The sequence below is a fragment of the Heloderma suspectum genome, chromosome 10 (assembly GCF_057233095.1).
Source record: "Heloderma suspectum isolate Gila_16-S chromosome 10, 16-S_ref, whole genome shotgun sequence".
Classification (NCBI taxonomy): domain Eukaryota; kingdom Metazoa; phylum Chordata; class Lepidosauria; order Squamata; family Helodermatidae; genus Heloderma; species Heloderma suspectum.
Window position 1 is genome coordinate 23,361,394 of NC_139467.1, and position 17,971 is coordinate 23,379,364.

Consider the following 17,971-nt stretch of genomic DNA (forward strand, 5'->3'; position numbering starts at 1 on the left):
CTTATCATGAATATCATTATTCCCTTTATTTCCAATTCTCAGTCAGTGAGTGCTGTTGCTTATGTGGCTGAATTGGCTACAGCCACACATAAGTGGGAGGCATCAGCAGACTTAGGTTAACTCTTCAGTTTGCAGAAGTACAATAATTTACTTAGGGGGAAAATACCTCTGAAGGGTGGGAAAAAACATTTACCTTGAAGCCCCTTTGCACATTGGAGGGTCAGGGTCCCTCTCCAGAAAGGCATGTGCTGAATTGTGGGGAGCTTCAAGGGGGGGGGCGGCAGCTGCCCGAAATCGGACAGAGGAAACTTGCCCAAGCACAGAAAAAAGTGTATGTGTGTGTGTGTGTGTTTAAAGTAAATCATTTGGAAAGGCCTTTGGGAAAAATGCAAGGGAAACATGACACTTGAATTATGAGGCAAATAAAGAAACACCATGTGGAGCTGAGCAGGCAGGCAGTTTCAAGCCATTCTTAGAAGAAAAGAAGGTTGGTCTTATAGGCCCCTTCCAACCCTACTATGCTATGATTCTATGGTGTGATCATGTGAACCCAGTCTATGCCTAGAATGACCATTTGCACAACTCCAAAAAAGAGGAAACACGTCACCAAAAAGAGAGGACAGGAGAGCACACCAATTTGCATTACATTTGCATATGGAAATATAGGAATGATAACTATAATTTACACAGAAATACAGTATATCTCACAGTAGTGGAGAAGACTGACTAGGTGGCCTGTGTGCCTTGCTCAATCTGCTGTCCAGTGGTAAATGCTGATGGGCACATTCATTGTCCCTCCTTGCCCTTCTTATGGCTCTTTAACTTTCAATCAGACTTAGACTGGACAGCCTGTCAAATGGAGGACTGTACTCTGCAAGGTCTCCAAAACAGAGGACTGTGTTCTATAAAGTCCTCACCACCCTAACATCATCACTGGTAGGCAAGCAAAACACATGATAGAATTTCATATCTAGGCCAAAGTCTTTTATGCTGTGGAGAAAGGCCAAGAAGAAGGGGTAAGATGAACCTTCCAATGCCTAGGCTAGGGAAGTCAGAGAAATCTGCAACAGAACCAAATGAGCTTAGATTTTCTGCAGATTCTGCAGTGGACCAGCTTCTTCCCTATCGGGCGGATTCCAGAGAATTGTGGACCAGTTTTCTGAATTTCCAAATTTTGTGCACATTTCACTGTTGAAAAATATGCAAAAAAAAAAAAAAACCTGGCTAAAAATGCACATTCCCCCCATAGGCTGAAGCATGAAAATGCACATTGGTGTGTGTGTGTGTGTGTGGGGGGGGGATTTGCACATTTTCACACACAAATTTGTGCAAATTTGGAAAACAAAAAAATCGATCCTGTCAATGGGAGGACAATGGAACGAAAGGCACCTGACAATCCACGAAACACAGACAGAATGGATTTTACACAATCTGTACATCTCTCACCTAGGTGTGATGACAGAGAAGGTCCCTCTCCCTTGTCCCAACTAATGTGGGTTTGTAACTGACAACTGATTTGAGGGGCAAGAGAATGAGAGAGTGGTGGTGGCACCAAAGTGGTCATCAGGGAGCTAAATTTCAGGCAAAAGGAGCAGCAAGGGAGTCAGGGCAGAGTCCTTTTCTTCTGTCATCATATTGGGGTGGGGTTGGGGGGTTGGGATAGCTCCAACTAATGCATGATATGGAACACACAAGCTCTGGGGCTCAAGAAAAGCAAGTGAGCTAACCAGTCAGAGAAGTATACATTATTCACTGTTCTAGTACATCCCCCTGAAGAATGGAAGTTGGTCCTGTCTGGTGATGGCAGAGAAATCATTTTTATTTAGGATACCCAGGCAAACACATCCATATCCCACTTAATAAATTCCAAGGCTCATCCTTTTTTCTGGGGCTGGCAAATCTAACAAAGCCTGCATACCAGGGTATGCAGAGAGTATGGAGAGGCGGTGGTAGCTTCCGTTGTCACTGAAACTCTGGCCTGGAGAGCGAGCCATATTTTGGGCTTGGCCTGTTCACAGGGGGCTGGGGAGAGACTGCCAACTTGTCTACGAGGGGTTGTGCTAAGAGGCAGAGAAGCTCTCGGTGTCTGCTAGCAAGCCCTAGCTTGCCAGAGGGGAAGGTGAATGTGTTTGTCTTTTGTTTTCAACAGCAGACTCGGCCCTCTAAGCAGCCTTCCCCAACATGGTGACCTCTGGATGTTTGGGACCACAACTTCCAGCATTCCAGGCCATTGGTCATGCTGGCTGGGGCTGATAGGAATTGCAGTCCAAAATTTCTGGAGGGCAACAGGTTGGGTAAGGCTACTCTACTCTAAAAGTTTGTTGTAGCTTCTGTTGTCTGGTCCTTGTGCTTTGCATTTTCTTGTACTTCACAGGGTGGCCATGTGCTCTCTTTGATAGAGGAGAGTCCTCCATTTCAAGGACTGCCAAAAGGGCCACCTTCTATTTGAAGGGCTCTCCTGAGCAGTTCCAATTAAACGATAAAGAAACATCCATAGTTAGCACCCAAACAGCAGAGTGGGCAGGTGGGCACACAGGGCACCTGGTCACAGTCTTCCACACTACATTGAGATGTATTTCTGCTTAAACGGTAATAATTATTCCTACATTTGCATCTATACATATCAATCATCAAATTTCATGCAGAGCAGTGCCCTGTTTTCTTCTCTCACTTGGTGATGCATCTTTTTTGGTGGTGCATCACTAGCCACCCTAATATGTGAAGCTACCTTATGAATGAAATCTGCTCACAGGTTCATTTAGCCAGCGCTCAGCAGCTCTGCAGAATCTTGGGCAGTGCTGCTTTTTGAGGCTATTCCTGCTTGCGATGCCAGGGACTGAGCCTGGGACTTTGTATGTACAACACACATGCTCTGCCACTAAGCTATGGCCCCTGTCGTGTGTTGTGCATAAGATTAGGAGAGGATCCCAGACTAATGGGATAATTCATTTTCTTTTCCCAAGGGGTGTCCATATTAGTCTGCTGCAGCAAAAATAACAGAGAGCCTCATGGATCCTCATGGTAGCCAGCCCTACTATGAGGCATAGTGAGGCAGCCACCTCAGAGAGCAAATTTAAAAGGGCCGCAAATTGTTAGCTATTCAGTATGTTAAAAAAATATTTTTACCGCTGGAGATGAGGAAAAGCACTTGTGGGTAGGGATGCACCAACTGTGTAAAATCCGCTCCGTCTGTGTTTTGCGGATTTTCAGGTGCCTTTCGTTCCGTCATCTGCCCACAGACGGATGCGAATTTTTTTTCCTGTCATGCGGAAAAATACGTAAGTATTTACGTAAGTATTTACGTTAAGTATTTACATAATTTACCCCAGTATGTAACATTTAGCATATTGTCCCCCATTCCATTCTACGTTTCCTCAGCAGAAATGTACGTATTTTTCTACGGATTTATATGCGTAAATTTCGGGAAAGTAACAAAATCATCCAAAAGCCCACAGACTCCACAGGGCCTGAGGGGTCGCTCCACAGAGAATTCTGCAGCTCGGATTCTTAGAAATACGAGCTCATTTTAATCCATCTCGAATTTCTCCAGCATCCCTACTTGTGGGATTGTCTGCCTCATGTGCCTGAATAACACGTCTGCCTTTGTGTCCTAGGCACCTTGACTTGGGGGCCAGAGGGGCACCATTTGCTGCTCTGCCTCAGGCAGCACAATGTCTTGGGCCAGCCCTGGGGGGGGAGGGACATGCCAGTGGTGGGCGGGGCTGAAGGCAAAAGAAGGCGAGGCCAAAGGCAAAAGGGGTAAGGCCCAAGTGCCAAAAAGATCTGCACATTTCAAAGCTCTTACTGTCAGTCACTAAGCCACAGGAGAGGCATTTCAGTCTTTTAGAATGGGGAAAAACTGAATGACTGGCTCCTGGGGAAAGAGAGCTTGGTCAGAGGAAGTAGCATGGCCACTCTGGAGGGCTGGATTGAGACCCCAAGCAGGCTGGATTTGGCCCATGGGCCTGAGGTTCAGCCCCCTTGGCATGAGCTTTCATGGTCATCGCTTTGCCCATCGCAGAGCTGCAGTGATGGGGACGGGGGTGGGGGAAGAAAGCCACGGAACAGACACGTCTTTTAAAAAGCATAGGAACCTTTGCAGGCTCCGGACATGGCAAAGCCAGTTTGTGCTGCCAGTGCTGCTGCATTCCTGCTTGGACATGTGATGTGGGGAGAGGGAACACTTCCCACACTCTCGGTCAGGCGCTTACAGTATGCCACACTGTTGGAAGCGCAAAGCTGCTGCACAGATGCGTGAGTGGCTTCCCCTCCCCCCCCCATTACCACTCCCTTCTTGCGCCACTCCTGCCCATCAGGCCTGCCTGTCTGATCCTTGGGACCGATGGTCAAAAGGACACCAGGAGAAATGGCATCAAGGGCAGCTTGTTCCAGATGCAAATTGATAGTCAAGTCACTCATCAGAACAATGCCTCCTCCCGCCCTCCACTTAATCCTTTTACAATGGGACTAATTGCTAATCAGACTGATTTCACACTGGCTGTTTTCCCTTGACAGCGAGCCTCCTCGGAGAAAAGCTCTTGGAGAGGGAGGCAGGGTGTGGGTGGGGGCGGGGTGTGGGTGTGCAGCAGAGCAGTCACCCTGGCACACAGCTCCCCTGGTGCCAATTGGCATGACAGCCTCCCACAGGTCTGGAGTGATTATTCTCTCTCCGGCCTGCGCCTACCTGGCTGGCAAGGGAGCTGTAATTGCCCCCAATCCAGAGAACAGGCTGCCTCCTTGGCTCACCAGAAGGTGATTTGCAGAGTCTTGGCTTCGTTGAGGTATGAGGTAGCTTGTCGGAATGGGTTTGTTGTGCAGCACCCACCCTCCTACCTTTGTAGTGCTGCTGCCCTCTTTAACCAAGACAGTGTACTGGCTCTGTCTGTGCAAATGGGGGTGGTGGTGGTGCATAAGCAAATTTATTTGGCCAAGAATTGTTGTGGCTGATGGGGAACCACTCCCGTTTTCTCAGTGTCCTGTTACGGTGTGTGTGCGTGTGTGTGCTACATCAGCCTGTCAGAGCTGCTGTCAGAGGGATGATCGAACTGGGGCAGTGGGTGCCATCTCTCCCCTTGTGGACGCCCTCTTTCCTGGGAGAGGTGTGGCACTGTGTTGCTCACCCGATAGGGCGCCATAGCTCCTCTGCTGCTCTTGGTGCCCTCCTCCCCTGCCCCTCCTGGTGCACAGCTCCCTGTGTACAGAGGAGCACACACATGCATGCACATCAGTGTGCAGGTATGCTCATCAGCACCAACTACAGATCATGTCCAGTGCTGGCTCCAGGTTTTGGAGGGCCCTTGGACAAGACACCCTCAATGAGCCCCCTTCCGCAGTGAGTCTGCTTTCTCATTGTCACCAGCTGTGATTGCTCCTCATCCTCTGTCTCATCATCGCTCCCACTTGCTTGCTTGCTAGGCAGAGAGCCAGCAAGCACGTCGGCAAGGGCATCTCCTGCTCCTCCTCCTCACCACCACCGTTGTCTGGGCCAGAGCAAGAGGCAGGCGAAGAAGCTGTGGTGAAGAGGAGGAGCAAGTCCAGGGGGGCTCATGTCAGTGGGTGGGCGCCTGCTGGGGTGTGGACCCTTGGCAGTTGCCTGACCGTGCCTGTGCTTGATGCTGGCCCTGATAATGCCATGTTCTGCACATGGCACCTTGGCTGCGCACAGGGAATGTCTGCTTCATTTCACACATCCCAGTCTCTAAAGCCACCACTTTGGCATTAGCTAGTGCTGCATTTTTCCTGCAGTCCCCTGCTCGCTCGCTTGCTCTCTCTCACTCTCTCCCCCCACAGCTCTTTTGGCCAGGTTTTTTTGGGAGGGGCCATAGCTTAGTTTTGCCTGTGTCTTCTTCTGGATTGAATCAAACCCTTGACGTCTCCACCAAAAAAAGAGAAAGATCTCAGCTAGCAAAACTGGAGAGAGACTCTTGCCAAAACCCCTGGAGACCTGCCACAGCAGAGATCGTGGGAGTAGATGGAACAGTGGTCTAAGAGCATCTCTACAATCAGCCTAAAATCCCGCATTTAAAATGCGGCTTTCTGCTTCCGTTTTAAATGCAGGATCACAACTGACAGCTTTGACACGCAATTCCTTCCCCCCTACCTTTTCCCCCTTACCTGAGTCTTCCATATGTTTCATTATACAGCCTCCAGATGGCACTGTGGTCCAGCTCCTCTTATTGCGAGTTTTCCTCTTTTCACGAGGGAACTCAAGCGGAACTCAAGTGTGGTAATTTGATAGCTCATTATCTCCGATCTCTTAAAAAATGGAATAAAGGTCATTTATTGTGGGAGACACCCTGGAGGTTTATAACATCATCTAAAGGACCCACAAACTTCCGTGAGTAACCAATCTCAATAGCAGGATAAAAGCTCCATGTGAAGCCCTAAGTCAGTACAAGGCAGCTTCATGTGACTTACCTGGATGTGAAACTGCATTTTCCAAACCGCTGATAATCTATAACCTGCCCCTCTTAGCACAATGGCCCTACACCAAGGCAACATCAGTTTCTAATACCAACACCAACAGCCATTCCAGCGGGTTGGAGCAGAGGGAGATGAGGTGGGAAGCAGGGCCGTTCCATCAGCAATGCTGAAAGACAGTATTTTTTTTTCCTCTTCCCTCCCCATCCTTCCCCACCCCCCTTTTGTGTCATGTATTTTTATATCATAAGCCTGTGGGCAGGGACTGTCTTGTTTTCATTAGCCATATGTAAGCCACACTCCAAGAGCCTTTTTGGCTGAGGAGCAGGATTAAAAAAAAAAATCCTGTCCATCAAGAAGTAGCCCCTTAGGGGCCGACTAGTCAAAACACCATTTGTGCAATTAGTAACTACATGGATTGTGTGTGTGGGGGGGTGTTTTTACGGAACCGATCTTGATCAGGGGCCTTGCACCTGCTTTTCGCATTGAGAAAAAAGCTCCCATTTGCTCCAAATTGGAGCATCCCCCCACTTCCCAAATTGGGGAAATTGGTATGTATGTATGTATGTATTTATTGCATTTCTGAAATGCCTCACCAAAAAAACACTCTAGCTGTTATGCAGTTCAATTAAACACAATGCAAATGCAACAAAAACACAATAGATCAATACAATTCAGTACAGCGTAAAAATAAAAATCCAACATACCAACACAGCATGATTAAATATAGTACAGATGACAAAGGAAAAAAAAGCCACTGTCAGGTACAAGGGCTAAACACCCCACATCACAGAGGCCTGCTGGCCCTGTCAATCCACCTCCTCGCTGTTTGCGTATGAATCGCCGCAAAGGAGGAAATGCATTACCAAAAATGAGGACATGCATTTGCATAAAATGTGCCTCTGCCAATTGATATGTATGGATGAGAATCTATAAATTATTATCATAATTTAAATGGAAATACAGTATGTCTCACCATAGTCTGGAAGATTGTGACCAAGTGAGCTGTGTGCCAGCCTGTTTAGCCTGCCATTCAGGTACTAACTGGTGATGGACAACAGTTCTTTTGGTTCTTTATCTTTGACCGGGACTTGGACCGGACAGCTCTTCAGATAGAGGACACCTCCAAATAGAGGGTGGTCTTCTGGCAGCTCTTCAAAGAGAGGACTGTCCTCTTAGCAGTCAGGCAGGAACGTATGGGAGAGGGCCCTGTTCGTGCCCTGTTGGATATGCTGTTAGATTTGTGCTTGTTTTATTTTTGAACGCACCATAAATGTGTAGTACTGAATTTAAGAAGTCGATGCTTGGCACTTTAAAATGAATAAAAGTGTTTTAAAAGTATCCCTTCAATGTCGAATTCCAAAAGCCCACTCTGAAAAAAACCCAAAACTTAAAAATCCAAATTCTGACATTTTGCTGATGTTTAGAAACAAACTGTGCTGAATTTCATCTCCGCTCCAGCTTAAAGGCATTCGAGCATGTCTGCTGCAGCTTTGCCATTTCAGCCTATCTCCCAATTTGAGTTGCTCCTGTTGCCCTCTCTCTCCATATACATTCTCACGTGCTACCCTCCTGCTGGGGTTGAGCAGCATCGCAGGGATGGGTTACCCAGAGGAGACGGTCATGAAGCTTCTTGATGTGTGGCTGAAAAGCTCCAAGAGGTTTCCAGGGAATTACAAATAGTCCAGTTGCACTGAGCTCCAAACCTGGGAGGACTCTGCCTCCCCAGTCCCCACCCCCAGCCCCCTGGCACAGCTGCTGCTCCTCATCCAGCAGAGACCAGGGGAGTAAAACTTGCCGTTCATTCCTGTATTTGTCTAGCTGACAGCAAACAACAGACTGCTAGAGGGTGCTGTGGGAGCTAAGTGTGGGTGCTTTCTCAGAAAGCCTCCTCTCTCTCTCTCTCTCTCTCTCTCTGAGTCAGTAAGCCTCCCAAGCAAGAATCTGCCAACTAGATCCACAAATAAAAATAATTGTGCCGTGGCACTGGGAATGCAAAGTCGCTGTGTCCCTAGGGTAAGTGCATCTCCAGCACTGCCTTAAGGGCCAGAGCATCTGATCTCTTGGTACGGCAGATGCGGTGCCAACCACAAATTGGCTTCCTCCATTCCATTAATTAAACCCACAGTCCTCATCTCTCCCACCTCTGCACTCGCTCTTCTGGTCCAGCCACCAGAGCCTACGCAGTCCTTCGCTGGAGTCAAGCGCACACTCCTTGGCTGTGCTGAGCTGAGCCTTAATTGCTGCCACCGTATATTAATGAATTTCCTTTGCAGTACGAGGCTGCAGCCTCCATCCCATTCTGTGCCGATGAATATAGGGCAGCAACCTTCCTTCACCCACCAAAACATTAGTCATGGAATTGAGAGCAGGCCTGACTTCAAGGCGGTGGGGCGGGGGATGCATTTCCCCTTTTCCTGCTCCTCCCCTTGGAGCCTGGGCCAGCCGTTCTCTATTCCTGCTGGTGCCAAGCGAAGCCTGTTTTTTAAAAAATATTTTTATGCCAAATCCTTTGAAATGTCTAATTTGCAAGAATTGCCTTAAAAAGGCAAAAAGTGTGTGGGTTTAGGAGCTTGAGCCATGGTCGTGGAGGCGTTTTGAATAATGGCTCCCTCCAGCCTCTGGCTCCGAGGGAATTTCAGGACAAGGAAGGTTCTGGATGGCCTCAATATTACCTCTCTGTGTCTGCACTCCTGTCCTTGCTTGCCCCTCTCTGCCAACACTGGCCTCCTCCCTCACCTGCTCAGACAGGCCCCAAGGCAGCTATTGAAACTGTGTTCACATTGAATATATACACACAGACACACACACACACACACACACACACACACTCTCTCTCTCTCTCTCTCTCACACACACACACACACACACACACACACGTGTGTGTGTGTCAGTCTGTCTGTCTGAGGTGAAAGTGGGCAGCAACAGAAAAGTATGAAGTACTGGCAAAACATTTCATGCACCGCACTTCATGAAGCATAGAGTATTTGCATCATATTATGAATCAGTTTAGATCAGCGTTCCCCAACTTTTTTTGCACCATGGACCGGGTGGAGGGAGGTTTCGCAGGCAGACTTTGGGCCGCTGGATGCCATTTCCATCCCTGTTCTTTGCAGTAATAGGCTACCTAAAGATTTACGTAGCCTATTACTTGAAGAACAGGGATGCAAATGGCATCTGCTACGCGGATGCCATTTGTGTCCCAGCAGCTGGAAGTCCGCCAGCAGCCGGGGCCGGCCAGCAACTCTGCGGACTTGCTGCGGAGCAGAGCTGGCCTGGGCCGGCAAGGATTCCGGGGGGGAGGGATGGATTCCCCCCCCCCCCCGCGGAACCCTGCAGACCCAATGTAAGGGGGTTTCGCACACCCCTTCGTGGCCCGGTTCCTAACAGGCCACGGACCAGTACCGGTCTGTGGCCGGGGGGTTGGGGACCCCTGGTTTAGATTACTATTCCTTCACCTATTAAGCACAAGCCTTTTGCTTATGCATGCAGCTTCTATGCTCCTCCCTTTGCATGAGCCACAATTAAACCCAGAAGCTCTAATTAACCATAGTTTCTTGTTTTGTCTTATCCAGGAAACAATGGTTACCAGCTTTGGAACAAGACAGGTCTTAAACCAACTACAAACTGTAGTTTAAGATTCTGGCTTGTTTCGAAGGTGGTAACCACTGTTGCTGCAGTTGGGATGAAACTGAAAGCTGTGGTTAACAAGAGGCTTCCCAGTTTAATTCTGGCTCATGGCAAAGGGGGGAGTGAAGAGGCTGTGTCCATTGGCTTGCCGGCATCTTGGCTTAATGCCTGTCGGAGTACCAAGAATAAACATACGCACCAGGTAATCCATTTTCCATAAGTGGTTTCTGTAGAGGCTATTCACAGAAGCAAGTGTCCAGCATCTGTGCTATTCACCCCTTTATGCCTGGAGACACATTCATCACTTTCCCTCAGATGATGAAGTTCATTAAAAAAAAAAGGATATGCATCACTCCTAGAGTTTTCCTCTCCCATAGGCAGCACCAGAGTGCAGGTAGGGAGCAACTGCCTAGAAAAAGTAGCTTGCCTTCTCATTCCTGCACCTCTGGGGCGACACGAAGTAAAAGTCACTTTTCACATACAACTCGTAACTGAATCATAAACTGGAATGTAAAAATAAGGCTGCAGTCCTAAGCTGCTTACTTGCAGCATACAGGTGCTGTTTTAATGTTGTTGTTTTCCTATCTTATTCTTATTTTAATAATTTGTAATTTTAGTGTACTGTTGTTATATTGATTATGTTGCAAATTACCTTGGGAAGTTAGAATAATAATAATAATAATATATTAATAATATATTATTATAAATAATAATAATTATTCCCCATCAAAATCAATAGGACTTATTTCACATGAGCTAGACTGCCTCGATTCTCTCCTCCTCCTCCTCCTCTTTCCCCAAGAAAGAGAAGTGGGGAGGAGGAGGCCAAACCAAACCCTAGGAGAAAGGGGAAGAGAGATGGCGGGCTGTCCAGTAAACATGCATTTGTTTTGTTTTGTTTTGTGTTATGTTATTTTATGTTACCTTACGTTATTTATTTAAGGTATACCTCCCTTCATGAAATCTTATCCCAGGGTGGCTTAGAGTGCAGTCCTATATAGGCCTACTCAGAAGTAAATCCCACTGACTTCAATGGGGCTTACTCTCCCAGGTAAGTGTGTATAGGATTGCATTCATAGAGTAGAAGTTTTAAAATGTACTAATAACAACTACAATGAACAACATGATAAAAATATATGATAAAATCCCAAATCAGTAAGCCGATAAAACAGCAAAGCAGAGAATGACTTAACGAACCAGTGTTTAAAATATAAAATGCCCAAGATGATGAAAAAAATTAACCTGACTCCTCAAAGATGGAATAGTGGGTGCCAGGTGAAATTTGTTGGGTGGGGGTGTTTCACAGCTGGGGCACCACAAATGGAAGGAAAGCCATCGCCTTTATGGCCACCTCCTTTATGGCCACCTCCCTGATCCCTTCTGCTGGAGGCAACCAAGGAGGGCTTCAGTGGAAAATCTTAGTGTCTAGACAGGTTGTAATGGGAGTAGGTGGTACCTAAGGTATCTGCGTCCCAAGCCATGAGGGGCTTCTTTTCTTGCCAGCACTTGGGACTTGACTACAAGTCCCAGGATTCCAGATGGGCAAAGATGCATCAGTTCCTGCTGACAAGGCAGCATTCTTGGGCTTCGTTGGTGGCAAACAATGTACAGAGCATCTTTTCTAGATGGGGATCCTGGGATTTGTAGGCAAGCCTCATCCCCAAATGGGGAAAGATGTTCTGCCACTGCCTTTACTGCCAATTTTTTTTTTTTGCCTTAGGGAAGGTGAAGGGGGTGGGGGGTGGAGGAGGCAGGGATGGCTGTGGCAGGTGCTCACAGAGGCTTTTTCAAGTATTCAATGCCATAGTGCTGTCAGGACAGGTCTCTGGGGCAGATATTGGGGAGGCACTCAATGGATTGATCCAGAGGGCCCCCCAATTGCAGCATGGCTGGCTTACCACATTTTGAAGTAAATGAAGTAATGCCAATTGAAGCAGGGGTGTTGCATGTCAGGCCCACAGGCCAAATCCGGCCCACCTAGATCCCAATCTGGCCAATGAAGTCCTCCATGGTTCTCCAGGTGGCCACATCTCCTTCTCCTTGGCCCACTCCCACCCTTTCCCCGAACTCGATGGTTTGGTGGTTTCTCAGCTTTTGCATTGAGTGACTGGCAATAAGAGCTTTAAGGTAAAATATGCTAATATTTGGGGTATGTTTAGTATTTTGGCTCCACCCCTTTTGCCTTCAGCTCCACCCACCACTGGAATGTGGCCCCCAAGAGCTTTTCTGAAATGGAATTTGGCCCGTGGGCTGAAAGAGGTTCATCACCCCTGATCTAAAGAGTGCGGAGAGGGAGTGGGGACGTGTATGACCATTCAGTCCAGAGTCTAAAATGACCTCACTGCCTGCCTGGTTAAACTGGAACACTCAGAATGTTTCCCCTGAATGTTCAGGGCAAGCAGGAGGGCCATCACCCCCAAGAAGCGGTCAGAGCCTGGGCGTAGTTTCCCTTGAAGGAATGTCCCCCCAGACAAGTGCGAGAGGGCCCGAGTGCAAGTCTTCCCCAGCCTGGCTCCCTGCAGAGATGATGGACTGCAACTCCCCTCCAGTTGTTGTAAGACATCCAACTCCCATCAGCCCCAACCATCATGGCTGATGGTCAGGGATGCTAGGAGTTGTAGTCCAGCAACATCTGGAGGGCCACAGGTTTCCCACCTCTGCTTTAATTTATATGTATAGATACAGATTTAGAAATAACTATCCTGCAGTTGTGTTAATAAAGGGGATGGGTAACAGGGGTCAGCATCACAGGGACCTGACAAGGCCCATGGTCAGTAGTGGGCCACTGACAGTCCGTGGGGCCTGTTGGCCCTACTGATCTACCTCCTTGCTGTCTGCCACCTCCTAGGACGGCCACTTATGAATCACCACAAAAGAGGAAATGCATTACCAAAAAAGAGGACATGCATTTGCATAAAATGTGCCTCTGCTAATTGATATGTATGGATGAGAATTTATAAATTATTATCATAATTTAAATAGAAATACAGTACGTCTCACCATAGTGTGGAAGACTGTGACCAAGTGAGCTGTGTGTTGGCCTGTTTAGCCTGCTGTTCACGTACTAACTGGTGATGGACAACAGTTCTTATGGTTCTTTATCTTTGAATGGGACTTGGACTGGACAGCTGTTCAAACAGAGGACACCTCCAAATACAGAGTGGTCCTCTCTCAGCCTTTCAAAGAGAGGACTGTCCTCTGTAAAGAAAAAAAGAAGGACACAAGGTGCATAAATATTCAATGTATTTGGTCCGATGCATTTCGAATACTCTTGGTCAGTGGTACTGCAAAAACAAAACACTCTGACTCACGTCCTAGGATAAGTCAGAGGTGGGCAAAAGGTAGACCAGGATCTGTTGGCAGAAGTCTGGGTGATCTGAAGTAGAACAGCAAGGATTTCTGACTCCCAGTTGTTTCACAACAAGAAAACAGCTTTTCCCACCTAAATAAGATTGCTGAAATGATGAGAATTTGGGGGGAACCAAGGGCGGATGTTTGTGTGAAAGGACTGTGAACTCAGTTCAGTTCTAGTACCCAGAACAAATTCCCAGGCTCAAGGTTCTTTAATTCTAAGTGAATGTCTGTTGCACAGGGCCCTAGTCAGTGGATCTCAGCCATCTAGTGAAAAATGAAGTAGATCCTGCATACCTAGTGTTTGGCCTTACCTGCCATGCATTATAGCTGCAGAATAGGAGGATCATAATGGGAGCCTCAATTTGGAGTCTAGATTACTTCCTGTGGGGTTCCATGTTTCTGACCCCAGGCTCCAGCACAGTCTGCCCTTCTCTAGGGTAAGCAAATGGGAGGAAGTTAATGAGAGGAAAGTTTCCTGTCCTTCTCCTTCCCCCTGCAGCCACCTGCACTCCCCCAAAAACCTCTCCAGAGAGCTTGGGAATCCTCCTGAGCAATATGAGATGGGGCACGGGGGGGGGGGATATATATATATATTTTTTAATGGAGAGGAAGCAGGTGTAAGGAGGAGGAAGGTATGAGAAATGCTATTTATTGTTATATTTTTATCCCACCCTTTTCTCTCTTTAAGGAACCCAAGGTGGTGTACATAATCCTTCTCCTCTCCATTTTATCCTCACAACAACCCTGTGGGGTAGGTTAGGCTGAGAGTAAGCCACTGGCCCAAAGTCACCCAATGAGCTTCATGACCAAGTGGGGACTTGAACCCAGATCTCCTGAGTCCCAGTCCAGCACTTCCGTTCCAGTGGATTCTAGGATCCAAGTGTCTTGTCTTCTAACGTGCGCTGTTATAAAGTGATCCTGGTGACAAGCATTCAAAACATTTATTTATTTGAGTTTTTTTAGGCCACCATTTAGGATACAAAACCCGCTCAAGGCACCTCACAAGATAAAAACAATACAATGATGAATATCAGAACTAATAAAAGCCAGCGACAATAACAAAACAGACATCCAGTCTGCAAAATACTAAAAACAAACGAAAAACAACTGCAGTCAAAACTATCAGTGATCCCTTAAACAAAACAACAACTCAGGAGAAGGCCAATGAAAACATATTGTGCTGTAAATTGTAGTGTTGGGTCAACATATTTGTCCCATACTTTTTTTGGTGATTTCGGGGGGTGGGCGGGAAAGCCAAATGTCAGCTTTATTTTGGAAGGAGTGGGAAAATTCTATATATTGGGGGGCGGGGTACCATTATGACTGGAGGTGGCAGAGGGTTTTCTCCCAAAACAGCTTTGCAGGCAGAGGTAGAGTTGCAACTGGCAGGCCGTCGACATTCTGTCTCCTGGAATAGCCCAGTGGGAATGATATTATGTCGTGGCATAGAGTTTTTTTTTTTGGGGGGGGTCACGAAGAGTCGGACACGACTGAACGACTGAACAACAACAATAGAGTTTTTGCTGGGAGGATGGGGGCAGCCACCTTATCCCCCCATAATGCCTCTGGGAATGAGGCTATATCATAATGTAGCATCAGTCCCACTGGGCCACCTTAGGGGCCAGAGCATCATCAAAAAAAGAGGACATGGTTTTGAAAAAATTTTGCACATGCTGATATATGCATATACATACCCCCCCACTCACACACGAAAGACTAACAACAGAGTAATACTGAAATATAGTTAGTGCTAAACATTTTGGCTTCCACCCTCATCAGTAGCTGTGATGTTAAATGGATACCAAGAGTGGCAATCTGGAGTGTCGGGAGATGAAAATTCCTAAGAAGGAAAAAACAGAGGTGCGAGTGGTATAAAGGTTATGTGTTGTCCTGCAGGTTAAGGCCATATGGACTAAGAGGTGCGAGTGGTATAAAAAAAGAGGTGCAAATGGTATAAAAAACAGAGGTGCGAGTGGTATAAAGGTTATGTATTGTCCTGCAGGTTAAGGCCATATGGACTAAGAGTTCTAAGTCTGTAGATCCAGAAGTTTTCCTTTGGGCCAAGCATGTCAGTGTCCTTTGTTCAGTTGTCAGCTTGAGAGATTTTGTGCAGGTGAAGGAGGGAGCATCCCTACATGGGTCGACGGCCGCCTCTGGCCGCGGGGGTGACCGCTTATTCAGTGCAGGGCAGGAGGTGTGGTGAAGAGCGTATCTCCTCCCTGCTCCCGCTGCCCTGCTTTTGCGGCTAGACAGCCGATTTTGGCTGCCTAGCCGCAGGACCTCAGAGTGCAGGAAGCGGCAGCCAGACAACACATAGGATGTGTCATACCAGCATTTCCAACCTCCTTGTCCCGCCCCATCCCCAGGAATGCCCCGCTTTTACTGCTCTGTGCAACTCTTACGAACGCGGAGCAGAGGGCTGAGTCGCACTTCCTATGAGGCGGTGCGGACCTATCCTATGGCCGTCTAGCCTAGCTGCTGACTAGCGGCCATAGGATTCCGCCCTTAAAGTGTCTTGCAACAGGCTGCTGTAGGTTCCCTCCCCGCCTTCTTTTTAAGTAAGAATTGCACATTTGTGCTTACAGGAACTTTTTCTTAGGTCTTTTGTAGTTTTTCCTACATCTTGTGCACAACATTCTTTTATTATTATTTTTTTACATTCAGTTAAATAAATTACATTAGCGGAAGTGCATGTTACTGATTATCCAATGAAATAAGTTTTGTTAGGAACTGTGCTCTTAAAAGAAGTAGTTTCTTGAAGGTTGCTGCAGGTAATGCAGTGGGGTGATTTATATTGGTATGATCCTGGGGTGCAAATATCTTGTTTAACTGCTGCTTTAACTAGTAATTTACATAAATTGGGTGGTTTTCTGAATGCGATGCATGGTGGAGAATTAATGGCTTCCGTTAAATGAGCACAATAGGATATAATAAAGTCGCTATCTTTCATAATCTGGTGGTAGTTAGGGGCAGCAGGATGGTAGTCCACAACAAATGGAACACAATTCTTTTTCAAAGAGTTAGCCTTTGCTTCATAAAGGAGGGTGTCCCCGGATATTACTGATGCTCGATTGATATTGTAGTCAATAATCTGACTAGGATAACTGCATTATTGGAGATGTTCTTTGAGTTCATTTCATCTTTTTGAGAAGTTTTCTTTATTATTACAAATGCATCTTATCTTAAGAGCCAAATGATGGGCATCTCTACACCAGCTTAAAATCCTGCATTTAAAACGTGGCTTTCTGCTTCCATTTTAAATGCAGGATCACAACCACTCCCTTTTTCATGTGCTTCCTTCACCCCCCTTTCCCCCTCCTTCTCCCCATATCTGAGTTCCATTATCTTTCATTTCGTTCCTCTTCTTGCCCCGTTTCCTCTTTTCATGGAGGGAACTCAAGCGGAACACAACAGGGTAATTTGATAGCTCATTATCTGCGATCTATTTAAAAACAGAACAAAGGGCATTTAGTGCAGGAGATGCCCTGGAGGGTCACGGCATCATGTAAAGAGCCCGCAAACTTCCGTGAAGGAGCAATCTGGATCGCAGGATAAAAGTTCCGTTTGAACTTTGAAGAAAGCCTATATATAATGTTCTTCTTTAGATGGTTTGGATGACATGACTTGTAGTTAAGGTGCAGACAGGAATTCATAGGCTGCCACTTTATACCTCTCTCTCTCTGCAAATTTGGACATAATTACTACAGTTTAAATAGAAATACAATACATCTCACCATAATAGAGAAGACAGTGACCGGATCACCTCTGTGCTTGCCTGTTCAGTCGGCTTTCCAGGTGTTAACAACTCCTGATAGGCAACTTCAGGGGCCCTGCTCTACAGTCGTAGAGCCCCCCCCTTTAATTTAAACTGGACTTGAAAAGGAGAGCACTTCAAAAGGAGAATGTCTTCAAACTAGAGGACTGTCCTCTGTAAAGTAGGACACATACCCGTTGTAACCAGAATGCCGACAGGCCAGTGTTTCAAGTGGTAAAGCTCTTTCTGGGTTTAAAGAAAGACAAATTGAAGAAAGCCCTCTGTCACCTCCTGTCATAAGGTAAGCCTCCCCCACCACACAGACACACAGTTGCGGGGGGGGGGATTTGCTCTCTCCCCGCTAAAGTGGCCAGAACTCCTCTCAGTAATGGCCCCACAAATGTGGAGAGAGGGTGGGGGGAAGCCTTGGCCCAGCATTAACAATTGTATTTTTTTGCATGCTTCAGAGGCCCTCTTTTCTCCCATTCCTAAATAATAAGGGGGAGGAACGGGTATGTGTGCCCCCTTTTGTGATGGCCCCCTTAGCTACTCCCCCCACCCCTTGAAGGCTACTGGGCAGAACATGATTCAGCTAAAACTGGGGAGAGTCACAAGGTGGGGTGTGTGGAATTGTTTAAAGTCCACCTTACCTACCCCCCGCCCCGCCCCCAGCCTACTAAATGTGAGCACTGCCTCAGTTGTGACAGGTGTCTTGGTAAGGTGTGTGGCTGCTGGACAGGACTTTCTTGATGTATTTTGGTGCCCTAGGTAAGGTGGTATTTTGGCACCCCACATGCTGTCACCCTCTCTTCT

The 17,971-nt window shown here is 47.0% G+C and overlaps 1 protein-coding gene across 2 annotated transcripts in view; it reads left to right on the top strand.

Moving 5' to 3' along the window:
* Positions 1–17,971, top strand: part of FOXO6 (forkhead box O6) — a 180,549-nt gene that overhangs the window by 149,282 nt on the left and 13,296 nt on the right. The window lies entirely within an intron of this gene.